The following is a 17,333-nucleotide window of genomic DNA, read 5'->3' as shown; positions in this document are numbered from 1 at the left end:
ATTTACTAGTCAAAAAGAATTTATCATATTCAGACCATTAAAGGAAAAATGAAGCAAAGACAGTTTGGTGAATCAATTAGGAAAAGGTGAAAAGTAAACAGCCAGCAAGCTTGGTGAAGAAAAGCACATAATAAAATGAGGATTAATCCAAATTTATTCATAATCAAACACAAATGGACCAGCTTTACCCAGGGCAGCTGAAAGGAAAAAGAAATGACTCATTTAAAACCGAGAGGACAAGACAATCTGCCACTAGTTGGATACTCTGATTATCTCTTAGAAAATCTATGGTATTTGAACACTGTTTATCAATCTCCAACAGCAACAAAAAAAGCTGCCTCACCCAATTTCAATTAATCTACATGTAAAAGGACAAAAGCAAAACTAAAAATATAAACAGTATTGTAAGAAAATAGAAGACCTTCTTATGACCTTGGGAGTAAAAAGGATCTTCTTGCAATTGATTTAAGAAGCAAAAGACATGAAGAGAATATTTATGAATGTGACTTTTTCAGATTTAAATTTTAATATGATAAACATCGTAAACCAAGTTAATAGGCAAGCAAAAGCATGGGAAAATATATTTGCAAAATATTTAACCAAGGGTTTGTACCAAAAGCTCTATGATTTGCAAAATTTTAAAAGTTTGACGACAATTATCAGTCCCTAGTCCTATTAAATTATACTATCATTATGGAGGAATATTTGACAGTCTACCCGAGTCTACCTGATATGCTAACAAATCTACCTCTTTATGTATGTCTTAAACCTTGCATGTTTGCACAGGGACACTTAGAAGTTCTGGAAGGATAAATCCCAAAATAACAGTAGTTGAGTTGTGGAAGATAGCTCTGTATTTGTGTGTTGGGGAAGACAGAGGATGTGATGCCGAGGGCTATCAAGGGTACTTTCTCTGTAATGTTTCATATTTTTATAAGGAGAATGTATATTACCTAAATTACTTAATGATTAATTTTCCAATATTTAAGAGTAGAAGATTTATTTTCAGTTTTACAATAGTTCGAATTAAAGCCTCTCTCTGCAGTGAAAAGAAAAAGTACCCTGTTAATGCAAAGTTTCAGTTTGGGCCCACGGTTTATGTAATCATGAATCTCTTAGTTCACTTCTTAAAATAGAGTTTTTAGATGAGAAGTTTATACATGCCCTTCACGTTGTATTGATGGCTTTGGCTGTAAGTTGTCTGCGTTTATCTTTAGGCATATCAATTTTAAATGTTTTAATATCTGTAATTATTCTGTTTAACACTGATGTAGTTGGACTTATAATTCAGTCCACCGTTTCAGATGTTCTAAGTCTTAAAAAGTACATCAAAGGCAGATTATTTTCTCCAGTTCTCTTTCGATTATGCAGAAAATAGTAGGTAATGCATTTATATTTTTAATTTCATTATATAAATGGCATTAAACCATAAAATAATTCCCAATAATAACAGCATTGTTTCACTGAGCTTTTGTACATGACTATGAGTCATTTTTCCTCGTCAAAATGAGAATTTTTTTTTTTCCAAGTTAGGTCCTAAATGCCCAACTTTTGACCATGTATTTCTTCTGCTTTGGAATTTTTTTTTCTATCAGTCATTATATTTCTTTAGGAAACTTCTTTAAATTTTTTTAAGGCAAGGAACAAAGCTAGCAAAGAAACAGATGTGTCCCATATAAAATATGCAATAAATCTTGTCCCACAAATTCTTTGCTCTGAACTTTCTGACAGAAACTGTCAAATATCCACTTTAATTCAGGTATAAAATGTTCACTCCATGTCATGGCGCCAACCACCATATGCCAGAATAAAGTTAGTGACCAGCCATAAAAACAGCAGCATAAGCACCTTTGAAATGGTACAAGTCATCGTGGGTGAGAACGACCCATATAAATCCATGGGGAATTAATCTTGGCTTTGCTACTATCCTGCTGTGCATTTACAACAAGCTTCTACTCCCACACAGTAGAAGTAGTAATACTTTTTAAAAGGAGAGGGAAAATAAGAGAGCCGTGTGTCCACCTAATGAGCTTGTTGGTTGGGGGAAGGGAGTTGCATGGATCAGAAAGCAATAGGTTTTCCTCCCCCTCCTTGGAGCTCTGGAATTCGCTTGAAGAGGCAGAGCTAAGCCTCATTTGAACATGTGGGGCTCTTCTTCAGCTTGCCTTGCCTGCCTTCCAGATCATGTGAAACCAATCTCCCTGAAGTGCATCGAAAGAAATGACTTCAGCTTCATAAATCATTGTTATCATCCCACAGGAGGAGGTAATGCTATGGTTTTTCTCCAGTAAAACATTTCAAGCCTCTGGTTTCATGAAATTTTTTTTTCCCTTTCCAAAATCAGCTTCATGGCACTTGTACAATTAGCTTCAGGCTCCTGCTTGCAGGAGATGGTGGCACTTCTCCAATTTACCTAATATTTGAACATTTCACCCTCTCAGATTTCGAGGGAAATCTGTTTCCTACTGAACATGTGCCTGTGTGTGTGGCTTGTCATATACTCAGAGGCTTCTTCATATTTGCTTCCAAGAATATACTGATCCTCAATATTTTTTGCATTAAGAGTATTTTCTTTATACTGTATTTTTCAAATACAGAGTAAGTATTACATACTAGGTTTAAGCGCAGGATAAGGAAATCTCAACTTACTTTGCAGTATTACACTATTTTAAAAGGCACTCATAGCCATGTAAAGCATTTCTCTAAGGCACAAAAATAGGACTAAAGAGTGAAGCAATAGATTATAACCAAGTTAAATCAAAAGATGGAAATCTGCCTTAATTCTATTTGGTAATGTTTTAATAATCCTTCATAAACGTTTCTATAAGATCTCATTTAGGAAGTACTGTCAAAAAATTATTTTGAAATGCTATGAGTTTCTAGAAAATGTTTTGTTTGAATAAGTTCCATACTCACTTTGAAAAAAAGCCTAATTTTAAACTGTTTTTAATAATTATAGATTTAAATATAAATTCATTATAAAAGTAGTCATTTAAAAGTTGACTTATACCTACACTTTTATGTTAAATATAAAGCAAGGGGTAAAATCAAAAAGCAAGAAAGGACATTATATTCAGTAAATTTCAACTATATACCAAAGCACAAATGAGTGTGATTATAAATATATACTTTTATGAAATGAATCAACGTATTAGTAGTGCCATTCAAGAAAGTCTTAGCACAATTTTTATTTTCTTATTTACATCTTTCTCCAATGTCCAAATGTTCTACAATGAGGATTACTTGTAAAAGCTGGGGAAAATACAAAGGTTTATTAAAAAGCAGGGGAAAAGTGACCAACTGTAACATTCATTCTTATTGAATGTGTTGTTAAATTGCTACCCTATCAATGTGTTTATTCAGTGTTTGTACAGATTTTTCTTTAACAACAGCTTTTCTCTAAGGATAACAGTTATTATTGAAAGGTGATTCTGGAGGAGTCCACAAGGAATTCTGTTCAATTCACTCTCAGCATTTTCACCTGGACCTAAAAAGCAGTGTGGTCACTAAAAACCAAGCCTCATTTTTTTGTTTCCTTTTACTGGCTCTGACAATGATCACTTGTGCTAATGGTTCCTCTGCTTATCTTCTGTTGGTGGAACAGATCAAATGTGCTTTAACATGGAAAATCTCCTCTGCAGCATCTTCTTTGGGAATCCCAGTTCTCTCAGCATTTTTTCTAGAAGTGTCACCCAAGAGACAGATTATGACCTTCATCACCTCCAGATACTTGGTAACATCAGCTCTTGAGGTTGTCATGGTAATTCTTGGGACCTGTGTCTAGTGGACCAGTTTTAAACCCCCCAGCTATGACAATCCTTGACCAAGTGAAAGAAAAATGGGTTAAAACATAATTTAATGTTGCAAGCAACAGCCAATATTGGGGAAGTTAGACTTTGTCAGTTTCTATGGCCCTGTAAATTCAGTTTTCCTAAGTACATTTAGCCTTTGCCAGGGTTTCAAAAGAAGATTGGTTTAAGGATAGCAAAGGCTATTTCATGATTACTTAAAAAGTGTTTTGGTAGTCTATTCATTTTTGTGACTAAACATTTGAACAATTATTTTTCCAGATGGAGAGCTTGAACTATTTAACAAATGTGTTAAGCTACACAGATGTCAGAGGTTTAGTGTAAATAGATCTAGAAGAATTAAGAAATTTCCTTTGTCAAGGTATGATGCTGTATATTGTAAATCATGTATAGGTATGGCTTCTTTCTTCTTAGTTTTTCTTTAGCTAAAAATCAGTCTTAAGCCATTAGTCTTAAGTTGCCTTAAGCTGTCTGACCATTCCTAATGGCTTATGTGAATTTTACGCTTTATAATGTGATTGAAACCATTCTTAATATTGGATTTATTTCTGAACAATTGGTAAAAATACCTGGTATAATTACTTTATAGAGATTGTAGAATTTCACTTTGTCTGTGAGTGTAAGGTGTGAATAGAGGACTTTAATGTGGGTGACTGTTCACTAAAATTTAACTTACCCATCCCAATGTTTGCTTTTTCATTATGACTTATTTCTCTATTGTTCCACTCTGTAATAATATGACAGTTTTATAGTTTTTCAGCAGGAACCCATAAAGAATCACAGTATGACATAGTGAAAACTAGATTAGAGTCAGGGGACAGGTTCTTCTTTGTCCAAAACTGGTTGTATGACCTTAGGCAGGTCACTCACTTTCAAAGTGGTCAAAGTGCTCCGCAGCTGCCTCCAAACAGCGTCGGTTGTTTCTCTTTCCGATTAAAGCCCCTTTTTTCAAAAAGCAACCAAAAACAAATGATAAACAAAAATCCTTTTAACCAAAGAGGCAGAAATAGCAACCGTAAGATTTGGTATGTTACCTTGTTTTTTATATATATCTATTCCTGTGACATAAATTTTGACGTAATTTTAGGCACATCATACCTACTGCTTTATATTCTTTTTTATTTATAATTTTGTCATAGCATTTTTTTTGATATTTTTCGCAAGCATGTTTGGGGGTATGGGGGTCTAGGAAGTGTGCTTTAATCCTTGGGAGATTACCACAAGGATACATGTATTACTAAGGAAAAACAGGATGCTCAAATTCCCCAGAGAAGTTTCACAGGAACCCAAGAAAGGTTGCACAAGCAAATGTCATTGGATGACAAAGAATTATAGTGATGGTGGTAGCGATTATCATAATTAATATTTACTTAACTCATGTGCTGAGTACCATGGCTGAGCACCTAACACACTTTTTTTTTTTTTTTTTGAGACAATTCTGCTCTGTTGCCAGGTGCCAGCCTGGAGTGCAGTGGCATGATCTCAGCTCACTGTAACCTCTGCCTCCCAGTGCCAAGCAATTCTCCTGCCTCAGCCTCCAGAGTAGCTGGGACTATAGGCATGCACCACCATGCCCAGCTTTTTTTATTTTAGTAGAGATAGGGTTTCACTGTGATGGCCAGGATGGTCTCAATCTCTTGACCTTGTGATCCTCCTACCTCGGCCTCCCGAAGTGCTGGGATTACAGGCTTGAGCCATCGTGCCTAGTACAAACATCTCTTTTAATTACTGTAACTGTCTAATGTAGGTTCTATCATTACTTTATAGATGAGAAAACTGAGTCTTAGCCACATTAAACAACTTACCCAATGTCAATAGTTAGAAAGTAAAGGAGCGCTTTTAAGCTTCAGCTGTGCCACTGTCCACAGTGTAGAACCTAAGAATTTTGTAGCATAGCACCTGGCATACTGTGAGTACTCAGTGAATGTTCATCATCATCATTGCCTCCACCAATCTGACTATCATAGGCCCTTGCATTAGACTCCTCTATAAGCATTTGATTGACTGTCCTTGGATCTTATTAGCTATGGCTGGTGAGGGGAAGGGGACACAATCCAGTACATGATTTTGTTACTGGAAAATCCACTATCTATTCAATCTCTTATTATATAACTTAGCTCATTTTTAAACTATAGCATTGGGGGGTTATAAGAGGTAATATATCTTAAGTTTCATATAGCTCCAAAGTTTTCAAATGTAAGGTTTCATTTTATCCAACATACATATGAACAAGTTAAGGTCTGAAGAATCAAGTATTGGCCCTAAATATTATAATCATCAGAGACACTTATGGGAATCCCAAAGAAGCCAGTTGAACTTTTCTTCATTTAAAAATTAACAGGAGGTGCTTTCTCTGTCTTTAGATTTGCTGAATTTCTAGTACTAAAATGTGATGAGATAAAAAATAAAAGTTAACTGCTTTTGAAGAACACTGCTTTAAAGAAGGAAGAAGAATAAGCATGCAGCCTGTTACCACTTTGCTCATGAACTGAACCTGCTACAAATTCAAACTTTTGTGGACATTCTCACCAATTAATAGAGCAACAAGTTACTAGTTTATAAACACTAGCTTTATAGTCTCAAGTGCTAAGCATTTTAATACAAAGTTTAAAAGAAAAAGGCCATAGTCCATGCCTTTCAGAAATTATACACCTTCAGACAAGTACTTACGTTAAGGTAAGGCAGAGTTGTTTGAGAAAGATGACCTTTTTCCAAATTAATATACCTGTGATTTATCACCAAATGGTTATCCAGAGCCCTGTGATTGTAAACCCATTGCTTTTGAAATTTCACCAAGGTTCTTGATGAAACAAAATGCAGGAAGCCTTTAGTTTATTTGCAATTCCCAATATTTCTTAAATGGTGTCTGCTGTCCGAATGATGAGGCTATAGAGTTTAGTGTCCCTACATGACAACTGAAATACTTCAAGTGTTATAGAAGTCTGACCCTTCCCATTGGAAATGAGATGGCTGGGAGACCAGGTAGACATTACAAGGAAACAGGATTTATGTATAATTATTTCCTTTAATTACAAGGAAACATTTATGTATAATTACAAAATATAATTTTCACTTAAGGGAGAAATATGCTTGTTTAGAAGTATCTGCAAAAAGTAACTAAGGAAAAGCATTTTACAAAAACATGTCACTTCTATTAATGCTACTGAGTTAAAGGTCTATATGGGCCTAGAAGATGCTATAATATGGAGAATTTCAGACCCCGTTTGAGAATGCAGCCACCTGACTCCCATTAATGTTAATGAGTCTCTCATTGGATCATTCTAAAATTTTACCCCCATGGTCTGTTTTAAAGCATGAAGAGTCAGGAAATTTAGAGTGAAAGCTGAAATTCCATCTTGGAACTTTCTCTCTGATGTATATATTCCTGTGGAAGATGTGTAGTACAGTGCAACTCTGAGATACCACCTTAGTGTTTAGGAATTCTGGAGAATCTGTTTTCTCCACATTGAGGTTAAACAGTTGGGGTAGGTTATAGCAAGGTTAAGGTTCTACAGTCTTATCAACTTTCTCAAGTATTGCATCTGTATCACTCGAAGCCAAGACATTTCTGTGTATAGGTAGTTCTACACCATTGAAGGAATTCACTGAAATACACAGAAGCAGAGGAAAAAAGGTAGAATATTAGCCACCAATTAAATGATTGCCTTTAAGAAGAATGAGCAGAGTTCTTCATGAAGTCTGAAGGCTAAGTGTTTTGTCAGTATTGCAAATGGTTCAAAGACTAACCCAGGGTGAAACATCTCATCTCTAATGAAAATATATTGAAACAAAAAGTGAGTTTACTTGTGAAAAAGTGTGGGTAAATATACTTCATATAGATCCCAATTCTACTTGTGTCTGATTACCTCCTAGAACTGAGACTTGATAAAATGTGCTGAAGTGTTTGAGGTTATAGTCATCCCTCAGTATCCGTGGAGGATTGGCTCCAGGACTCTTGTGGATACCCAACTCTACAGATGCTGAAGTCTCACTTATAAAATGTTGTAGTGATTGCTATAACCTACACTCATTCTTTAAATCATCTCTAGATTACTTAAATGATACCTAATATAATGTAAATGCTGTGTAACTAGTTGTTAGACTGTGTTGTTTACAGAATAATGACAAGGATAAAAAGCATGTATATGTTCAGTACAGACAACCATCCATTTTTTAGCCAAATATTTTCCAACTGCAGTTGGTAGAATCCATGAATGTGGAACCCATGGATCCAGAGTACTAACTGTATATTGTGATCTCTGAAACTGTACCTATCACCCATACAAATTATTACAGTCATCAGAATATAAATGAATACAAGGCACCTGAAATACTTCTAACGTACTGTAGAAGGTCCGACCCTTTTTATTGTATACGAACAGGATTATTTGTATAGCACTTCATAATTCATGTTGTTATACCAGTAAGATACTTTATGAATAACATCACATGTAGATTTAGAAGTACAGGTTGAGCTTCTCTAATCTGAAAATCCAAAATGCTCCAAAATCTGAAACATTTTGAGCACTGACATGACACTGAATAACCTGTTGTGCACCTGCATTTTAGTAAGACTCGTCACTTGACTTTATGTGACAAGTCTCGGCCAAAAAGCACAACAGTTTTTTTCAGTGACCTCAAGGGAATAAAATTACCCTCAAGCAGTATGTATGAAGTATATATGAAACATAAGTCAATTTTTTGTTTAGACTTGGGTCCAATCCCCAATATATTACATTTTGTATACGCGAGTATCCCAAAATGTTACGGACAAAAATTGAAACAATTCTGGCCTCAAGCATTTCAGATAAGGGATGCTCAACCTGTCTGAAAGTGTAAATGACTTAATGTTTTAAGTGACTTATAAGTTTGATTGCCTCAGGCATTTTCAACTATTTGTAAGGGAATTAAGTCATACTGCCCTAACTCCACCATTATGTGTAGTGGGTTGGCATTGTCCTGGACATTTAGAATGTTACCAGTGATGTGCATATGGGGAAATTGAGAAAATAGCTGCTCAAATCCTTTTCTGTGTTCTGCAGTTCAAAGGACCACAGCTGAGAACAGCCCCACGTGCCCAAGTTAGGCAATGCCATTTTGTTAGTTTTTGACATCCATAAAATACTCATTCACTTAAGGGGCAACTGGAAATGGTAGATTAAAATGGTGAAAAAGGCCAGGGTGGTGGCTCATACCTGTAATCACAGCACTTTGAGAGGCCAAGGCGGGTTGATCACTTGAGGTTAGGAGTTTGAGACCAGCCTGGCCAACATGGCCAAACACTGACTCTACCAAACTACACAAAAATTAGCCGGGCATGGTAGCTAATAATCCCAGCTGCCTGGAAGGCTGAGGCAGGAAAATGGCTTAAACTCAAGAGGCAGAGGTTGCAGTGAGCCCAGATCATGCCACTGTATTCCATCTAGCCTGGGCAAGAGAGCGAGACTCCATTTCAAAAATAAGTAAAAATAAAATGATGGAAAATACTAGAGGATCTAGGCTAGAACGTCAGCCTGGGTAGGTAGACTAGACCACTATTTGAAGAATCCTTTTATCTGGATTTTTTAAATGTTAGGACTCTAAAGACCTCTTCAGAGTCTAGTGATACAATGTCCTTTACTTGATGCTTTTACCCAAAGCCTAGTTTCCTAGTCCACTTTAGCCTTAGGCAAGCGACCTGGAAATCTTACACCCTACACTGGGAACCTTGGCATCATGGCTTTATACAACCTCATACCACTTTATATAGAAAATCTCACAAATGGCCCCCTGCTCTTCAGCTTTACCATCCAGCTTAGACACTTGCACATGTAAGCTCGGACAGACCAGAAATGATCATTCTTCTAATTTATGCAAAACCAGGAAAACTACTAACTTAGGAAGACCAGACACAGTATCGTCCTCCATAGGCAAGCGTACCAGGAGGAAAAATATAAGGGTAAGAGCTCTGCATCACTCAGTGGTTCCAAATATCTGTATTTTTCTTCTCTGAAATGCTAAAAGGCCATCCCTTTCCAATGTCAGTGTGCTGTGCCTCTGTTGGTGTAAAGCATTTGTTTCTCCTGGAAAGTGCACAACAGGGGGATTTTCTAAGAAATGGAAAACACACTCATGTCAGATGGATCCCACGTGAAGCAGAGCGCAGTCCCTTTGTTTCCTTATTAGCATCACCCAGCTCCTCTATTTGTAGAGCTATAGTAAAAACAACTTCTTTACTGTGCATCCTGTTGGTTTATACCAACCATGTCAGGTCCATAAACCATGGTATATTAAAGTATAATAGACTGTGTAAAGAATACTAGGAAGATATTCATCCCTTCCCCTCATTTCACAATTTACTGCCTCCCAGATGGGCATCCATAAATAGGACTTAATTGTGTTTGGCATAAAAGCCCCACTTTCTTTGAAGAGTGGCCCCCTCCTTCAGCCACTCTCATTGTATGAATGCCACGCTGTTGAGAAGAAAAACTTAGAATATTTGGGGACATTTAAGCGGTGAATGTTTTTGGTCTGAATATTTTATGGAAATACCATTTATAAAAACTTTCTTTTTCAAAGTTAACTCTGGAAAATAGTGTATATTAAAGACTCAATCTGATACAGATGAAACTCGAGGTTAATGCTTTTGTGCCTCCCTATAGTGTGTTATTTGTGCCTGTGTTAGTGGATCAATCTAAAAAACAGGATATAAGATCGTCTTAGTATTCTCTTGCTTTTTCCACTTTTTACTATTTTGTTGCAAACAAAAAATGGACGATTAAAAATTGCTGTGCCAAAAAATGGGCACATAATGAGTAGGGACTGTGTTCTGCTAACATGGGTTCTTCTGTTGTCTACTTTTCTATTTGTCAAGTAAGTACACGAAGCCGGGCAGAGGGGCTCATGTCTGTAATCCCAGCATTTTGGGAGGCTGAGCCAGGCAGCTAACTCAAGGTAAGGAGTTCAAGACCAGCCTGGCCAACATGGTGAAACCCCATCTCTACTCTAGATACAAAAATTGCACACCTGTAATTCCAGCTACTCAGGAGGCTGAGGCTGGACAATCACATTAACCCGGAAGATGGAGGTTGCAGTGAGCCGAGACTGCGCCACTGCATTGCAGCCTGAGTGGCGGAACAAGACCCTGTCTCAAAAGAAGAAAAAAAAAATTAAGTCCACGAATGCCTACTAGCTGATAGTTGAGAGAAAGGCTCTGAAACATTTTATTTCCAACTCTGAAGGAGCAGAGAGTCCAGTGGGAAAAGCCAGCTGCAAGCCGGTGATCTTGAGATAGCATTGTTTGCTGTGATAAGGAGTTGTGTGGAGCAAGTGTGGTTGGAGCTCCACAGAAAGAAAGGCTCACCACTTTATGGGGGAGAGGTGGAGATTTCTAAGCTTGGTTTTCGAAAAAAGACAAGACATTCAAACAGAAGTGTAGGAGAAGGGAGAAAGGCAAGGAAGAGAAGGCATGAGAAACAGAAGGAGCGGAGTGCCCGAACATAAAATCACCGTAGAACAAACAATCCAGAGAACAGCCACGAGTCCCACCCAGCTGGAGCGCTGGGGACGCAGCTGTGCTGACTGCAGGAGGCAGGTGTGAAGGGCTCACGGCGAACTGCAAATGCACTGTGTCTTCAGAGGAGGAACCAGTGAGAACACGAAGCAGAAAGGGAGCATAATTCACTTATGTGGGCATAGTTTGCCTTTTAAGATGGCAGTTATGGTGGCAATGAAGAGAAGTGAATTTACTGTGCAACGAGGGGAACCTGTAACATGTCACCATATAGAGCAGGCGTCCCCAAACTTTTTACACAAGGGGCCAGTTCACTGTCCCTCAGACCGTTGGAGGGCCATCACATACTGTGCTCCTCTCACTGACCACCAATGAAAGAGGTGCCCCTTCCTGAAGTGCGGCCAGGGGTGGGCAGGGATAAATGGCCTCAGGGGGCCGCAGTTTGGGGACGCCTGATACAGAGCCTAAAGGTCAAGGAAGAAACCTTGGCTCTCGGAAAATTTACGTCTTAAAAACAGACTTCTATCTCATGTTTTTTGGGGGGGACTAGGGCAGTGATCCAGTTAATCAGCTCAAAGATCACAGAACTCAATGATAATTAAGGGGAAAAAACAGGTGAGAATAATCATAAGTACCTCTCCCCTCACACCCATCCCCAGGACCCCTAGTTATTTGTGAAATTATAAATATCTCTTTTTCTCCTGAGGAAGAAGAGTTGAAACAGCAAATAAAATGACTTTAGGTCAGAAGTAGGAAACCACCCTTTTGTAGAAAAGCCTTTTACAGCCCATGCTAAGGACATCAGCTCAGTGTGTGAAATAAAAAAAAAAAAAAAAAGGTTTGGGCATAAAATGTTAACAGGCAAAATTCTTGTTTACTGAAAGCGGTTATGAACCTTCTAAAGAAAGCATTTTGTGTGAAATTTTGTAATCACCATTCTAAAGTCAGAAAGCTAGACTAGTGACTACTAGCATTTGCCTCTAACTAAAAGTGCTTGTAGCCAATCAATAAACGGCTGCCATTTTGAATGCTCACCATATATTAGTCACTAGATTAATGTCACACATTCAGTATATCTCAGTCACAAGCACTTTGCAAGGTAGATCCTATTATTCCCATTTTTATGTGGATAAGGCTCAGTGGAGTTCAGTGATTTTCTCAAGATCACCCAGAGCAGAAATTCAACCCAGGTCCACTTGATACAAAACCCAATTTCTTTCCACTTTGTTTAACTTTGGCTCAACAGCCAACCCACTGGAGGCTTGAACCTCCAGCAGCCTCAACATGAAGTTTAACTGTCAAAGACCTGACTGCAAAGACTGATTCAACCTAGCACTTTCACACACCCACTTCATGTAACCCTCACAGTTATGTGCAAGGTAGGTATCATATCCCCATTTGACAGGGCAGGAAACTCAAACACAGGACACTGACTTGTTCATGAGATTCAGTGACACAGCTGGACTTACAGCTCGGCATTTAGGTATCATGACTCCCGATTTGCTTCCATGGTTATGGGCCCAAGAAACGCAAAGAGCCATTTCTACTTCACTTGGTAGGCTATGGTACTATGAACTTCAGAACTGTTCTTGTGGAGAAATTTCATAACTAATAATTGTCATCAAATGAACCAGAAAACAAAATTTCAAGACATTAAAGATTTGCACAAAAGCTAGCAGTCTTTTGTCATTCAAGACTATATTAAATAAAATTCAAATCAATGTCTCTTAAAAAAACACCTTCTAAGGAAGCCATGTTAGTTCCTCTGTGACATAGAATTATGAAAAATAAATGTTATTCAAGGAGAAAATTTAAGAAAAACTACAGTCTGCCAAGGACATAAAATTGTACTATGTTGTAAGTGTGTCACCAAGGAAACTTACCTCTCAGCTTTCTCCAAGTATTTCCAAGATTTGTCATCATTACAGCATACAAGTCACCTTGACCAAGTATTTGGGAGGCAGATTTCTGACTTATTTTCCTTATTGCTTTTATTATCTTGAAAACTGTAAGACTATCACTATTCTAAGCAGGTACATTTTATTCCTATGAGTTGGAAAATAATTATATTTAACTCATTGCAGACAATGAGAGCTTCTTATACATAAGAGGAGGAAAACAAGAAAAAAAATTTTTTCAAGACAATAGAGGAAAGAACAGCAAATTGAGAGATGCCTTTTATTTCCCTGCCTCTCCCATACTGAGTCTGACAATCCCTCCAAATTCATCTGTCTCCTAAGAAGCTTACCCTTGCCTCACCTCACACTAGTAGAGCCGCAATTTAAATCCCAAAATGGGCAGGTATGGTGGCTCACACCTGTAATCCTAGCACTTCGGGAGGCCAAAGTGGAGAATTGCCTGAGCCAAGGAGTTCGAGACTAGCACACACGTGCACATACACACACACACATATGTATGTCTTGCTATACAGGTAGACTAGCCTATATATATGTCTTTACATATATGTGTGTGTATAGATATACATACATGTTTTGCTATAAAAAAAATTAGCCAAGCACAGTGATACACACCTGTAGTCTCAGCTACTCAGGAGGCTGAGGTGGGAGGATTACTTGATCCTAGGAGTTTGAGGCTGCAGTCAGCTGTGATCATGCCTTTGCACTTGAGTCTGGGTGACAAAGTGAGACCTTGTCTCAAAGAAAAACGAAGCATCTAAATACTATTTATGTGGCTTTGTAGAATTAAAGACTATGTAAATTTTGCATATAGATTTGAGTCACTCCTAGTCAAAGGACAGTTTTCATCTAAGACTTGTCATCTTCAATTTAAATCTTGTCTTTCCCCTTTTTGTGCTGAGTCCCAGTGGGTCATGCTGTGGCTGCCCTGGCATGCCTAATTCAGTAACTCATGGGCCTCCATCTATAGGCCTCCATCTGTGCTCTGGAGGGTTTTTTTGGGGGGTTTTGTTGTTGTGACCACTTACCAAAAATTACTTACACTGATTCTTATTCTCTTAAATTTAATCATTTGTCTTCCCCAACTGGAACAAAAGTTCTGGGGGGACCTTTGTTTGCTTTCTTCACTGGTGGTTCCAAAGCACCTGGAATATTGTCTAGCACATGGAGGTGGGAATAAACCCTCTTATGTCATTACGTCAGCAGCTACTACAGGCTGAAATCAGAGGTTGCAGACCTACACATGGCCAGCAGGACTGTTCCCTTTGTCATATTGTTTGACAACTTTTAAATTGGGAACATTCATTTAAAAACTTCTTTCTAGTTTATCTAAAAAACTAGTTCTAGTTCTAGTAACAATGCAAATGCCTCTCCTCTCCTAAATGGGGCACAGCCTTCCCATTTTCCTACAATTTCCTATTTTCTTCCCCCACTTGAAGGCTATCATTTCCCATATTGAAAGACTAGAAATAGAATGTTACAACACTGGGATTCTTATGCTTGGCCCACAATTACCGTATTTGTTGATGGAATTAGAATTTGAGTTTGTGACTCCAATCTTTACACATGGTTCTTCCAGGTAATGTATTTGTGTTGTGCTTGGAGCATTTTGAAGACTTAAAATGTATAGTGTCGTGATTTAAAATTTTATACAGTGAGGTAGGAGAAATATTTTAGGCTGTTAGAGCTTCCAAGTCACACCAAAAGGGTAGATGTCTTTATCTGTACATGGGCAAAATTGGGCAAAATTTAGATCTCTCATTTCTTCTCGTTTTCTTGAAGGCTCTTTTCCCTAAACCCTTAGAGTTTCTGCAGTGTGCATTGCCCTTTACTAATACCTCTTTTTACATTTGGAATCTGTTTTTCCAAATAACCATATTCACAGAGGTACTGCAAAATCTTAATCTGATGCTCAATTCAGTTTGAATAGGGTATTTCTTGTCACTAAGTTCATATACGTTTATGGCTTGGCCACAGTCTGCTTAGCACAGCCTGGAAGTAGGCAGTTAGAAAACCATCTGTGAGAGCGCAGAGCTGGTCCAAGAAGATCACTCAGGCCTCAGAGGAATTTTTCCTCCTGTTTGGCAATGCCCATAACTTAAAAATCACCGGGAAAGAACAAATCACTCGTTTGTTTCACGTTTGGGGGAACTTGATAACCTAGGGGAGACACAGGTCACTTCTCAGTATCTGATTACCTAAATACCAGACTAATTCACAGAATTCCTGCCAAGAGTATGGGGGGGATGTAACGCAGCACAAGATGGCCCTTGCCGTGGCTTCACTCTGCCTAAAATGACACACTTAGGAAAACTGAATCATTTTACTACAAAACATAGTAATTTTTATTAGTTGAAATATACTACATTTAGAGATAATGGTATACAACTTTAGCCTCTCAATCTTCTTTAGGTTATGTTCATGTTCTTAAAGTTTTTTTCAGGAAAGCTAGTATATCTCTTTTTAAGTGAGCTTTATCCAGTATATGCGTTTTTAAGCTAAAATACTTGCTTTAACATATATAGCCACTTTTCTACAGTAAGGCTACAGCAGAAAGCAAGCCAGATGAAGCTGCTGCCCTCCTGGAGCTTACATTCAGTTGTTGCATGATAAACAGATGAGGAAAGGAATAGTCTGTTAGGTAGATAGAGGCTGTGGGAAGGCTCTGGAAGGAAGACAGGTGTATGGAGGGTTAGTAGGAAGATACTGAGTGGCAAGGGATGGTATTTTATTTAGGGAAGCTGGAGAAGGAGATACTTCATCTGAGACTTCAGTGCAGTCAGGGAGCCCAGTCGTGCAGATTGTGGTCAGGGCATTCCAGAGAGGAGGAACAGCATGTGCAAAAATCCTCTAATGTGCACGCTCAGTGTGCTTAAGACAGAGCCAGCTGCCAGCAAGGCTGGAAAGGAAGGAGTGTGGGAAAGAGGATGTGATGCCATGGAGCAGCTGGGGAGCAGACTTAAGTGCAGGGCCTTCTAGAGCATTGTGAAGACTGTAGATATTATGTCAAGAGTGATGGCAGGAAAAGCCATTGGAAGGTTTTGAGCAGGGGAGCCACTTGATAAAATTCACATTTTAAAATCAGTAAGGAAGATTGTGGTAATGTAGTAATACCTGCCACGGCCTGTATTGAGCACACATTGTGTGCTAAGCCCTCTGCATGTATTATCTGCATAAATCTTTATAGCAGGTATATGATAATGGTCACTATGGCTATTCTCATGGAACAGATGAGGCAATAATGAAGCATTTGGTCTTAAATAACTTGCCCACAGTCAAACAGATGGTAGAACTAGGTTTAATAAAATGGTGATGTTTCAAAATCCCTTACTACCTTTCATGAAGTATCACAGCATAGATCCTAGATATGAGATTCTTTTTTTTATTCATTTTACATCATTGTAGCCCTAAATTAAAGGAATTTTAAGGCTTATGTAGCTTACACATTATGATTTTTCCTCTTTCTGGTTATTTTTCAAGTGTTAGAGTGGTATTTTCATATACAATCATGTATCCGATTGTAGAGAAGGAAATGTAAAAGAAACACCCCAAAATGAAACCTCTTGATAATCCTATAGAAAGAACTTAGGTTCTTGACTTGTGGATTCAGAATTGTATCTCAGTATCATTGATTTTTTTTAGTCACCTTATGAAAACATTATTCTGACAAAAGAGTCCATACGCTTCCTTAGACTACCAAAGGGGCCTGTGAGTGTGGAGGCAGTATGCACAAGATTCCCATGACTCTCAACAGAGCTGCTGCAAATGCTACTGGATTTATTATGTTTAGAGCAAGGGGAAACATGATGGTACATGCAAGAGTGACCACATGTCCCGATCTGCCCAAGATTACCCTAATTTTGTCTTTGTCCAGGTGTAATATCACTCTCAAAAGTATCCCAGAGAAATCAATTATTTGGTCACTGTTAGCTATGTCTGTTATCTAGAAAGCAGTGGTGGCAGATATAGCCAATTGAGTGCTATTGCCAGGACATGTGCTAGAGGCTGCCCACCCCTGAATTCAGACCTGCCATGGTAATGAATGCTTGTAATTGAAGCTGTAAGATTACACAAAGGAGACGATAGAAGAAACTATTTTTAATCATCATTTCTCTT

At 38.1% G+C, this 17,333-nt stretch overlaps 1 protein-coding gene and 1 pseudogene across 4 annotated transcripts in view; both read left to right on the top strand.

Annotated features, from left to right (window-relative positions):
- Window positions 1-17,333, top strand: part of FMN1 (formin 1) — a 423,173-nt gene that overhangs the window by 364,878 nt on the left and 40,962 nt on the right. The window lies entirely within an intron of this gene.
- The window catches only part of LOC141583663 (microtubule-associated protein 1 light chain 3 beta pseudogene), a 49,552-nt pseudogene extending 32,219 nt beyond the window's left edge, over window positions 1-17,333 (top strand).

The sequence above is a fragment of the Saimiri boliviensis genome, chromosome 2, assembly GCF_048565385.1.
Source record: "Saimiri boliviensis isolate mSaiBol1 chromosome 2, mSaiBol1.pri, whole genome shotgun sequence".
NCBI lineage: Eukaryota > Metazoa > Chordata > Mammalia > Primates > Cebidae > Saimiri > Saimiri boliviensis.
The sequence above is the reverse complement of the archived record's forward strand: the minus strand, read 5'-3'. Positions and strand labels throughout refer to the sequence as shown.